The sequence below is a fragment of the Orcinus orca genome, chromosome 1, assembly GCF_937001465.1.
Source record: "Orcinus orca chromosome 1, mOrcOrc1.1, whole genome shotgun sequence".
Lineage (NCBI taxonomy): Eukaryota > Metazoa > Chordata > Mammalia > Artiodactyla > Delphinidae > Orcinus > Orcinus orca.
Window position 1 is genome coordinate 566,481 of NC_064559.1, and position 12,191 is coordinate 578,671.

Here is a 12,191-nt window from a genome sequence, read left to right on the forward strand (position 1 = left end):
ATTATATACTATTGCAGGCTTTGGAGACCTTTTTCCATAAAGTGTCAGACAGTCAATATTTTAGGCTTTACAAGCCATACAGTCTCTTTTGCAACTACTTAGCTCTGCTTCTGTGATGTGAAAACAGACACAAACAATACATATACTAAGGAACATGGCTGTGTTCCAATAAAGCTTCATTTATAAAAGCCGGTAGAGGCCTAGACTTGGCCCACCAGCCATAATTTACTGACCCCTGCTCTATTGTTTGAAGCCATGGAAAGCCTGCCCAAATTCAAGGGAAAATGCCCACATCTGGATGCGAAGAATGGCAATGAATCTGAGACCCTGTATTAAAACCACTACATATGGGATATTTATAAGAGGATCTGTCTGCATACCTTGTTTCTCCCATGTATGGTGGATATGAGGTATTGGGACATCTTACATCTCTGTAAGCCTGGGTCAGGGTCAAAGTTGGAATCTGAACTCAATGACCTTGATTTCTGGAATAATTGGTAACTCTAATTATGATATGCTTACACTCCTTACCCCAATAAATATACCACAAAAGATAGATTTCAAGTAAACAATTGCTTTATGGCAGATTTTTATTAAGTCTCCATTGACTGAATTATTCCATTTTGGTTGGAAAGCATGAGTTTTGTTTCTTTCCTAAAGAGATCTGCAACTTTTCAGATGTGGCATTTCATTCTACTGAGAGGATGATGTAGCTTTTTATAAACAGAAAAAGCAGGGCAGGCTGAGTTCACTCAGATCGTACTAATGCTTACAGGAATAACCGAAACTGGAACACAGGCTTCCAGGTTTTCCTGTCCTGTGCTCCTTCCGGTAGGTGCCATTGTCTGCTGGGTCTGGCAGTAATAATTTCTGACCTTTACCTCTCTACGCTGTTGTGAAGTGGTTTGGGGCTTTGTTAGCTTTCTTATGAGTTTGTACTAAATTGTGTCCATAAAGTAGGCTGAATTCCTCAGGGAAGGATGATAGCTGTTACTGTGTTATTACTGCTAATGTTGTGTTGGTTACCTTTTTTTCTTTTCTTTTGTCCAGTTGTATTCTGAACTTAAAAGTTATATTATCTGAAATGAAAATGTGCATTTGGTGGAAAACACTAATTTAAGGGATGAAAATTCCTGATGATTGCTTCAGTCAACCCTTAATACACACTGAGCTTCATTAGTACATAGACAACTCTCAGACCATTCCCTTGGAAGAGGTCACATAATAAGGCTTTGTGTTGATTTCACATTCTGTTCGGTAGAGACAGAACAAATTAGAATAATTAGCTGGTACAGGAAAGCACAAAGAACTTTCTTCTGTTTTTGTGATGCATCCCGTTATAAGGGTTGAAAATGAGGCTGGAGGTAAGAACGTGAAACTCAGAAGAGCAAAGGAGAGAGGATATTGTTTCTTTGAAAATATTCTTTCAGTGTTGGCCCAGAAGAAATATGAAGCTGAGGATATTTTTTTTAAATGATGATTTTTGTGTTGATGATGTGAGTGTGGAATTAGTAAGAATCAGGAAGCAAGTATCCTTTTCCACAAAGGACTTGGGAGCAAATGAAACCGTAAATACTCCCTGCTCTTGGAAACCCTTTTGGAGCTATAATCAGAGAAAGGTAAAGGCAAAGCCTCAGGGCAGAGGTGTTCAGAGCAAAGGGATAGGAGGAAAACAAAAGGAGAGTGGATATGTTTAGAGCTGTCATTTTGAAATTTACCTGTTTCTGATTCAGTGCTGCTTTGCTGCTGTGTTGGTCCAGTGGAAATCCTCAAAGCAGGAGCAGCCGTATTTTAAAATAATAAGGTTAGAGCAAGTGACTTTAATCCAGGACTCTTTAGCTCAAGAGCACAGAGGAGAGTGTGAGGAAAGAGTGAGGCCACAAAGGAAATGTTCACTGGGTACATTTTCCCCAAACCTCACTAACTGGGAGAAATTGACCACTGGATTATGTGCTTGAAGGAAAACAAAAATGTTGAAAGCAAAGAGTGTGGAGCTTGTTTAGAAAGCAAGCTGTATCATTTGGTCACACACTGATGATAATAGCATTGGCTGAGACCTGACCATTTACAATGAAGGCACTTCTGTAGGTAATAAGTTCCAGGAGGGCCAGAACTATGTCTCTTTCAGCATTTAGCATGGTTTAGCGTCTGAGAGGCCAGTACATTATTGGCATATAGTAGACTTAAAAATGAATATTTGTGGGTTGTCTGAATGAGTGGATGTGTGTGATTCATATCCTATTTGCAGGTCCTATGCCCTACAGTGGATTTTCAGTGTCAGGTTGTGAAAGTATTTATGACGGGGATTGGCATTGTTCCCTATCTAATGGATAAAGATTACACATGAAAGGACTTTACATTGACATCCCAAAAGCCTCATAGGAATTACTTAACAAAAAAATAAAATTGGATTCTGTATAATTTCTAATTTGTAAGGTGGCCACAAAACTGGTATTTCAGCCAGTCCTCTGGTAGTTCCGATGACGTCCCCATGATCACCCAGGCATAATCAGAATGGCTTTAGGATTTGGGAGCCAAAATGTCCCTCAGTATTTACTGCTTTGCTCATCCATTTAAGAAAATGGACTATTGAAAAAATAGCTTCAGACACAATACGGCATTTTATGATTTAGCATGAAATCTGAGAAATATAGAGGTTATCTGAAGCCTGCAATGGTAAAGTTCCCTCTGCTATTGAAGTTATTGTCTTTAAACAAAGATTCTACATCAGTAATGCTATATATATATATATATATATATATATATATATATATATATATATATATATATATATAAAATGATATTCAGGTTAATTTCCTGTTCTCTCTAAGGAAGTAATTGGTTGGTTGGTATGAGAGATGCTGTGGCTTCCAAGGGTGAAAAGTATTATTTTGTTGTAATTTCCATCTACCTAAGGATGGGAGAGGCCCAGTACACTGCAGTCAGTATATTATGTGGAGCAGGTTATATTGTGGTTTCTTTATGAACTTTTACATGTTTATTTTCTATGCAAGTTTGTGTGCTCCTTTTTGAGTTTTGGTAGATAAGTGTTTTGTAACTTTGGAATACTTGGAGTTATATATATATATATATAAAACTTATATATATATATATATATTTTAACGTAATAGTTAAAGCCGTGGAGAATGTACTAGCCTACCTAGGTTCAAATTCTGGCTTTACCCTATGACTTCCCTGTGGCTTCCTCTGCTCACCTATTAAAAAGGAGGATAATAAGACTGCTGTGGTGAGTTATATACTAAGTGCTATTTAAGCATTTGCTATAATGATTATATATACTCGAAGGCAAGGAACTTGCCCCTTGATCGTCTCTGTATTCCCAGTGCTTAAGAAGTCCTAGTGCTTTTCTAGTGCATTGTTTTAGGATAGAGATAGCTCAGTATAGTTCTTCTCACTATAAAGTACTGTTACGTTGAAAGTCTTTGCTTGTGTACTAATAATCTATGACATATCTGCTGAGGACAAGGAAAGGAATAGTTTTAAAACTGCAATGGATAACAAAAGATTGTATGATGTAATGCCTTTACTAATTAATTATAAAACTAACAAATGATCATGGTAGAAAATTTGAAAAACTCCTAGACAAAAGAGAGATCAACAAAATTTGGAGTAACTTTCAGAGTGTAGAGTTGTTCGTGAATATTAGTGCTTTCATATTTTCCAGGACTTTAAGTAGACTCTGCTTCTTAAGAGTCTATTCATGATATTTTACTTTAATGATGTTTTCATCATGGGGACACACACACAGAGAAATCTGTTAAAAAAAAAAGAAAGAAAGAAAGACATGTAAATCACTGATGTTTCAGATAGCCACATGAAATAAAGTGAGAAGGGTCAACAAGCTGAAAGAATGTGGAGTAGCATCTCCTTAATTGCTTACATAACTCTGATAATTACCTCTTTGTGGATAAAGTAATTAATGGAGAATCTAATTCAAGAAAAATGTATGAACTTCAAGCCTTCTCGAGGCCAAGTATTTCTTTCCACAAAAGGTTTCTTTCCATGGCCATTCTTCCCTATTATCAGACAGGGAAAGAGTATTGTATGGCAAAGGATCTTCCCAAAGGAGGGTGTTTCCCACACTGATTGTCATAAATGACTTCGGAATTACTGTTGCTGTATTACCAAAATCTTAAACTAGGATATTTTTGACAAATGCGGTCCTTAGTTAATTTTTAGAGCTACAAACTGTCAGATGGCTCTGAAATAACAATTGTCTGGGTATTCTTCAGGGTGATCATAATATGGTAATGACGTTCAAGTATCACTAAAAAGGAGGAAGGTGTGAGTCTTCCTTTGGTTCCAGAGTGAAATGCGAGTTGGAGTTGGAGTTGGAGTTGGAAAAGAGGTCCACAACCAAGTGTTAGAGAAGGAAATGTGAGGTCATTAGTGAAAAACCAGGTTTAAGTTAAGGTGAAGAGGCATGAGGAAATGGTCAACTGTTACAGTATTACAAAGATCATCAAAAAGCATATCCATGAATGTGGTTCGTATTGCAATCTGCTGAAAAAGAGACAAATATCCTGGCCTGGCCTTCATGGAGATTATATTTTATTGATTCTGATAATAGATTATTGTTGAAAAGGGCCTCCTATAAATTATAACCATGCAAAGGCAGCAAGATAATTTTTTTCTTTATGTATGTGTTTCTCATTCCTACTCACTTCTCTCTTAGGGGAAGAGAAAATCACAAAAAACAAAAATGTCAAGTCTTAGCTATTCATTTTCAAAATAATTTTTTTATAAATTCCAGTGGAGGCAATAGGTTAACTGTTAAGATTTGTAAGTCTCAAAAAGCTAGATTTTTACAAAGTGTAGCCAAATTTTATTCCATAAATAACAGCTTTGGAAAGAATATGCGATGATGCAAAGTTGGAAAAAGCTGGTTTTTCTTCCGTGAATGGCTTCACTGTGTTGGGAGAAGAGGCAGAGAAGAAATCAAAATAATTAAACATGGGGTGAGTTTTCCTGATAGGGGACTCTAGTGCTTTAAAATAGACTAGATAATCCTAGGGATAATCTGAGGGTAGAACAGACCAATGCCTCATTTCCAGTCTGGTACCCTGGAAGAAAACAGTGTATTTCCTTTGAGGTCTTGAGAGCTTTTTCTTCTGCTTTGTTTTGGTTTTGGTTCATTTTGTAATCAACCTTATTAAGGTATCATTTACATACAATAAAATGCAGACATTTTTAGTCAACGGTTCAGTGACTTGTAATTAATGTATACATTTGTATAACTACCACCCCCATAAAGATAGATAACAATTCTAAAACCCTAGAAAGTTTCCTCCTAGGCTTTTGCAAAAGTATCCCCATCTCCCACCCCAAGGCAACCATGGATCTGTTTTTTATCTTTAGAGATGACTTTTGCCCAGTTCAGAATTTCATGTAAGTTGAATAATACAGTAGGTGCCCTTTTGATCTGGCTTCACTTGCTCAGCACATGGTTTTTGAGATTCATTCATGTTGGGATGTTTTAAACCAGAACTTTAGCCTGGGTGGCTGATGTTGTCTGAAGGCACCTATAGGTACATCTGAGTCTCTGGCATTGTCACTGTCTGTTCTTGGCTCAGTATTTTCAACTTTACTAAGAAGCACAAGGTTGAAGTAACGAAGATCATTGTCAGTATAATGGAGGTGAAGTGGGTTCTGTTATATAATATTCTCAGCATAAATTGACCTGCTTGGAATCATTGTGTTGATAATCGACAAGGATACTCTTCCTCCAAAAACCTTGATACTATAAAACTTCTAAAGGACGCTGTCCTAGGACTCTTTTAATTTTCATGTTTTGGGAAACATTTCTGGAAAATTCAAATGCTCACAACCTGAGAGAAGCAATTATTCATCTGAAGGCTAACTCTGCTAAAGTTGAGTTGTCCGACCTTTACATGCTGATAGAACCCAAATAGCCTTGCGAAACAATGCTCTCTTATTGGATATAAGCATATAGATTGTTTAAGATGGACGTGTATATGCAGTAAAGTGAAAAAACAAAGAATCTTTGAGTTTCCCTTGCTGGGTTTTTTATTTTTTCATTTAAGTTTCTATAGCGTATGCTAATAGCTCAGGGTAACCTCAGGTTAGTTTTAGGTCCACTCTTTACATAAATATTGAAGTATTCCATACCCACCTTTTTTCTACCTTCCTTCTTCTCTTCCATCTTTCCTTTCTAAATTCTTATAATCCATTATACTTAATCCTGCATTTGCTGAGGTGGCAATTAGTGTAGGAAAATTGAAAGCACTGTGAAATTTTGCTGTTCAGAATGCATGTTGACCAAATTCTATATTGAGAAAAGGTCTGAATTTACCCAGAGTAACCCTTTCTCAGCGTCTTTGAATAAAGGCCATAGAAACGGGTCTATATATAATATCCTGACAGGTATGTAGAATTCATAGCACTTGCCCTCAAAGAGCTTACCTAGCGTAGATGCATATGAATGCATTTAATAATTGCTTAATTGGCAGCAGTGCCAACATACACAGTCTGTTTGGTTTTATATCATTCTCATTACCTGCTGATTACCACTGTATACATTGCTAATGGCGTGGTTTCTATGGCTTGTGAATTTCACGGCCAAATAATATGTAATTTATTGCACACTTTAGTGTAGAAGATGGAGACTCCATAACTTTTCGTGTGCTCTTTGCCACTTTGGAATGCATTACACTGAGATCAGGCAAAGTAATAAATTTATTTCAAATGTGCGTGATAGCTAAACATCAATTAGGACTGATGGGCAATATTTCTTCTTCCAGCAACATAACAGTTTTTAAAGACTAAGCCATTGAACGTGGAGTCACTGAACATGGGACTCAGTTCACTGGGATCCTTCTTAGAAAAATAAAGAACAACTTGAATTGGATTTGTGTGGCTTATTCAAGTAGTAACTAATCAACTACATCTTGGTGAACTTAATTTGTCACAATCGTTTGGTATTTTATTAACTCTCTTCCCCTTCTTCCCCCAACTCTCACGAGAATGGATCATGAGTATCTTAAAACATACTAAGTCGTCTTCCATCCCTGTTAATCTAAATACAAAAGCACACTTTCCTTATCCAATGTAATTTACTGTCTTTTAGAGTAGCTGGGGTTTTAATTCTCTACAAAATTAAAACCAGCAAAGAGAAACATTTTCAAGGAGCCATCACATTGTAGAGCTTTAGAAATAAGACTTTAGAATTAAGGGCAACTATATCATTTTGTAGCTAAAGCACCTGAGGCCTAAAGTAGGAAGGTAACCATCGAGGTCAGGGAAAGGTGTGGAAGATCAGGTTTCAAGCTAAGGAAGAGTCTACAGGGACTCAATCTGAGCAGGTCAAAATCTGAAAGGAGACCACGAATGTTCTGGGAAGGCTGGCATTGGGCCTCCAGTGTGGGATTCAGACAGGGAGTGGGCCTGGGGGGAAACTGAGCTTCTGCAGTAGGCAGAGAAGTCCACCTCACCTCCGGAAAGTGCCACTGACATCAGGGAGTTGAGGGGAAAGAGCAATGAGTTCCAGTCCACCTGAGAAAGCAGGCCAGTCTGATTAACTCTGAATTTAGGCTTATTTCAGATACTTCTTGAGAAAGAACTTGGACAAGAGCAAGTCCCACGCAGCCTCTTTTAAATCCATGCCCAGTATTTTCTGGTGGAGCTGCTAAAGCCTCCAAGTGACTCCAGTATTTTAATTTCACTCTATATTTAATTCCAACAGTTCTATGATTGATTATTTAATGGGCAAATAAGTAGGGTCACAAAAGAGTGTGAATGTATTTTACAGGATGAGGATGGGTGGAGTAGAGCAGTCTGGAATGGGACACCAATGAAAAGGGATCTTGGTAAATAAGAACGTCTATTAGAAATGGAGAGGAAATCGCAAGGAAATTAGTGCCTGACACCACGCCCTTCTCTCTGCATGTTTAGAAGCTAGTCTCTAATTTTATTTTCATAGGAGATGTCCCTGTGATGAATTGTCTTTTACCTCCACACCATTTATCACATGGACATATTGTGAAGTTTGTGTGAGAGAAAGCAAGTATTAGAATTTGTCTTGCAAGGAGCTATAAACACTTCCTGGAACAATCTAGGATAGAAGGAAAAGGAAAGGAAGGTGGAACAAAGGAGAAAGACAGCTAATGATGCTGGAGTCTCTCGCTGGGATTTGTGGTATTTCGTTTTGAAACTAAGTACAGAAAGTCAGAACTTGACTGATTGTTTCTTGATCACAGTTTGTTTTCATTTTTGTTTTTTTTCTTGCTCTCTCATTAGTTACTCCAGCCAGTGCCGTGTCATTTTCAGTTTCAGTAAGCATGCCTGTCTTGTTTCCATTCACATTATTCATGCAAACGTTGATGGAACTGATGACCCCGAGTTATCAAGGAAACATTAGATACACCAGTAGGTACATTTCTTAATTTTAGAAAAAAATTACCGAGTGAAGGTTAAAATAACTCCTCTTAAATTTGTCATTTAAAAAAAACTTCTCCTAACATACAATACCTCATTGCCTAATAATGCCAGATAAATGAAGAATTCCTATGTATTCATGAATGCAGGCTAGTCTGTATATTTCTTGGCAGGTATGACCGTTACCGAGGGTAATGGCCTAGTTTGCTGGCCATGTCCTGTCTCCTACAAAGTTGTAGTTTCTGTTGTCTTTCAGTTGGTCCATTGGATATCAGAGGTGAATTTATAAAACTATACTTCCCTTTACACTTACTTTTTTGTTTTGTTTTGTTTTACTTGAAGTCTAGTTGATTGACAATGTTGTGTTTCAGGTGTACAGCCAAGTGATTCAGATATATATATATTTTTCAGATCCTTTTCCATTATAGGTTATTACAAGGTATTGAATATAGTTGCCTGTGCTATACAGTAGGACCTCGTAATTTATCTACTTTATATATAGTATACACTTACTTTGTGTGATCCACGCTGGTCAGACCACATGACTATTTTCACTTCTGATATCTTTTCAGGTCCAACCTCAAATCTTTGATAAGAAGATATTTTAAAATAAGTTTAGCATGTGTGTGCTCTAAATCCAACAGTAGTTATTAGAGATATGGTTTTGCACTAGGTATTCTTCGCTTTTCTGTTCTTGGCCAACCAACTGAAAATTAGCTTTTATTTTCTGGTTGGTTTGCTAAATGTTTATGACTACAGTAAAAGTCTTAAATTTTGTCTCATATCTTAAAACACAATCTGAATTAGCAATGGATATTGTGCTTTACATAGGCGCTGTGATATAAATATTGTTTCTCACTTCAAAAACATATAAACAAGAAGGGAACACAGACACATATGCAGCAATTATGGCAACTGCATTTGTTTACTAAGTGAAATAGTACTGAGATGGATAAAGTGCTAGCAAGCCTTGAACAGCCAAATCAGCTTCAAAAATAGATGTGCAGTTCTTTAAAAATCTTTTTAACATTTTTCCAGCTACATGTAGAATATAACTTAGCATAAAAACGGTACGGGTTTTATTTTAAGTAATTTAGCATTTTGACATCCTCATAATGAAATTAAACCCAGAAGGAGGTTTCTCTCCGTGATCTCTTGAAATGGTCCTTGATCATCCACAATATTTCCCATCATCACAAAGGTGGTACCAAGGGCAGGAAACTCCAACATTATTAAAGTTTCATAAAGCAAAGTCAATTTTAAGAATATAATGTCCCCAAACTGACAAAGGTCTTGAGAGATAATTTCAAGGGAAGCATAAATTATTTCCTGTTTGTCAGAGGGCAAAAATATTTAGGTTGAGTTAATGAATGGTAGAGTTTTTGAGTGGAGAGTGTCCTTAAAATATTATGTACATCTGTACTGTCAACAGATGCTAGCCACATGGCATTATTTATATTTAAACAAATTTAAAAATAAGATTAAAATATCAGTTCCTCAGTTGCATTTGCCATATTTCAAAGATGTTTATTAGCTCCATGTAGCTACTGAATTCTGCAATGCATGGTACAGATATAGAATATTTTCATTATCACCAAAAATTCTATTGAGCAATACTAAAATTATACCCAGATATTCACAGAGAAGGCAACCAAGTCTCAAGGAAATAATACAACTTCCCCAAGATCACACAGCTATGTGTTTAAAGAAAAACAAAATGACACAAAGGAAATAGTACAGAGGCATTAAAGAAACCCAGTAAATTTCTGGAGCAGTCAAAGTAAGGTTTGAAAGTGCATACTTAATTGTTAGCCGGGTTGAAGCTCTTGATGGTTGGTAAGATCTACCTGCCTGAATTTGGACATTAGCATTTTATGCAATGAATTAAAAGCAAAAAATCACTTCAGCGAATGGCTGCCAGCTCCATAGTTTTAGCCACTGCCGTGCTTCCAGGTTATGTTTATCACTTTCATATACAGGGCACCACTGTGAAATGTGATGGTTTATCTGACCCAGAGAAATCAAGAAATCTTGTGGGGGTTATGGCTATATTTGAAAAGGTTGATTTTTAAATGCATCATGCAGACTGGCCCTGTTTTAAAAGGGATTCCTGCCATCAAATAATCAAAATGTAAACTCCCTTCTCACCTTGCAAAAGTCAAAGATAGTCCCTGCATCTTTATTATTTCGTTGAAATCCAAATATTATTTTTCCATTCTCTAACTTGTTTTCCTCACAGTGTGATCAACTATTGCCAAGGAAGGAAAGGATTTATCAATCAAAGTTTGCTAAAGGCCCCCTAGGTAACTGAACCCTCAGGAGAAACAATCATCATGTATTCATTTTCTGTTGTTTCAGTATCTTCGTAAAGAATCATTTCAATATGTTTGGTTCTGTAGCAGAGGTTCTGTGAAGTGCTTATCTTCCTCAGAGGTGCAGAAAGCCTGCGAGTCTGTGGGTAAAGATGGGTAAGGAGAGAGAGGGAAGGAGGCTAGAGAGAGGCTCAGGGCTGAGATAAGGACAGTGTTCTAAAGCCTCCTGGGGGTGAGGCTGGGGTGCACAAACACCCACGACTAATCTAGACAGAAACTGAATAATCAACGGGACGACCACTGTGAAGTCATGTGGCCACCTCTCCCTCTAGAAATAAACATTGCCCTCAGTAAGTCTCCTCCCGCCCCAGAAGAGCATTAGGAAGGTCTGGAGAGGGGGATTACTGGCAGAAATGGAAAAAGCAGGTTGAAGGGATTAGCCTGGAGCAGAGAGACCAAGAAACCCAAGCCAGTAGATGGAAGGCAGACATTTCATGGAAGTCTCCAAGCCCACGTCAAGTTCTGGGACCACCAAGTACAAGTCAAAGAGTGCTCATTTAACCCCTTTGGGCCCCCACGGGAGTGGAGAAAGACTGGACAGAGAGGGAGAAGGGGCTATTGAAGGTACAGTATTTACTATGGGATTTAACTCCTCAAAAGCCTCCCAGTAGCTTCAGATCTGATCAAGAATCCTTCATGTCCTGCTGGTTTGCAGTGAGTGGCTCACAGCTTCAAGGCCTCCTCTGCCAGATGGAGAACTATTTCAAACATCCTGCCTCTATTTTGTACTGTAGCAATACAGACAGGAAAGCTGACCCCATTTTCAGGTTCTAAAGAGAAATTCTAAGTACCTGAAAGACTGAGGAACACGGTGGCTTTTATTTAAGATGTGGAGATAGAGAGCACATACCTGGACTTGGGCCTGCAGCAGCACCAAATTGCACCAAGAGTTCCATTTATTTTCTCTCGCATCTCTGTTTCTCCTTTTCTCTCTACTGGATTAGCCATGGGGACTCCAAGTTCTTCATTGTGTGGTCCTGGTACCAAGATTCTCCTGAGAATTATAAAGCTATTCACCTTCTACATCGAGCACTTCTTATTTTTTCCCCAGCAACGTAAGTCATCCTTAAGAGGGGTCAGGGTGCTAGCTCTTAAATATATTTTAGTCATCCCTTTGTACATTAAATTCTCTTTCTTGGAGACTGCTCCTGACATGGTGTTCACCGTGCTCTCAGCTGGCCTCCTGAAGTTCTGCCCTGCCTTCCCCACCAGGTACAGTTCAGGAGTTGCCTACCTCAGGGTGACAGGTTATCTTCTAGTTGCTTTATTCCTTTCTGTTTTACATTTAGAGAGTATAATTGGAATACATAAACTTCTCTGTGACCACAGCTTTATTTGCAACCCACAGGTTTTGTTATGGCATATTTTCATTATCATTGAATTAATAAAATTCTAATTCCCATT

At 37.7% G+C, this 12,191-nt stretch overlaps 1 protein-coding gene across 2 annotated transcripts in view; it reads right to left on the bottom strand.

The window, feature by feature from the left end:
• Window positions 1-2,700: 2,700 nt before the first annotated feature.
• Window positions 2,701-12,191, bottom strand: part of LOC125964776 (uncharacterized) — a 100,924-nt gene continuing 91,433 nt past the window's right edge. Inside the window, exons 3-4 of one of the 2 annotated variants that reach the window (XR_007478067.1) lie at window positions 11,638-11,781; window positions 2,701-3,775 (exon numbers count right to left, since the gene is read on the bottom strand). The gene's annotated coding sequence lies outside the window, so the exon portion shown is untranslated. The remainder of the gene's footprint in view (window positions 3,776-11,637; window positions 11,782-12,191) is intronic. The other variant, XR_007478068.1, reaches the window with a different exon arrangement.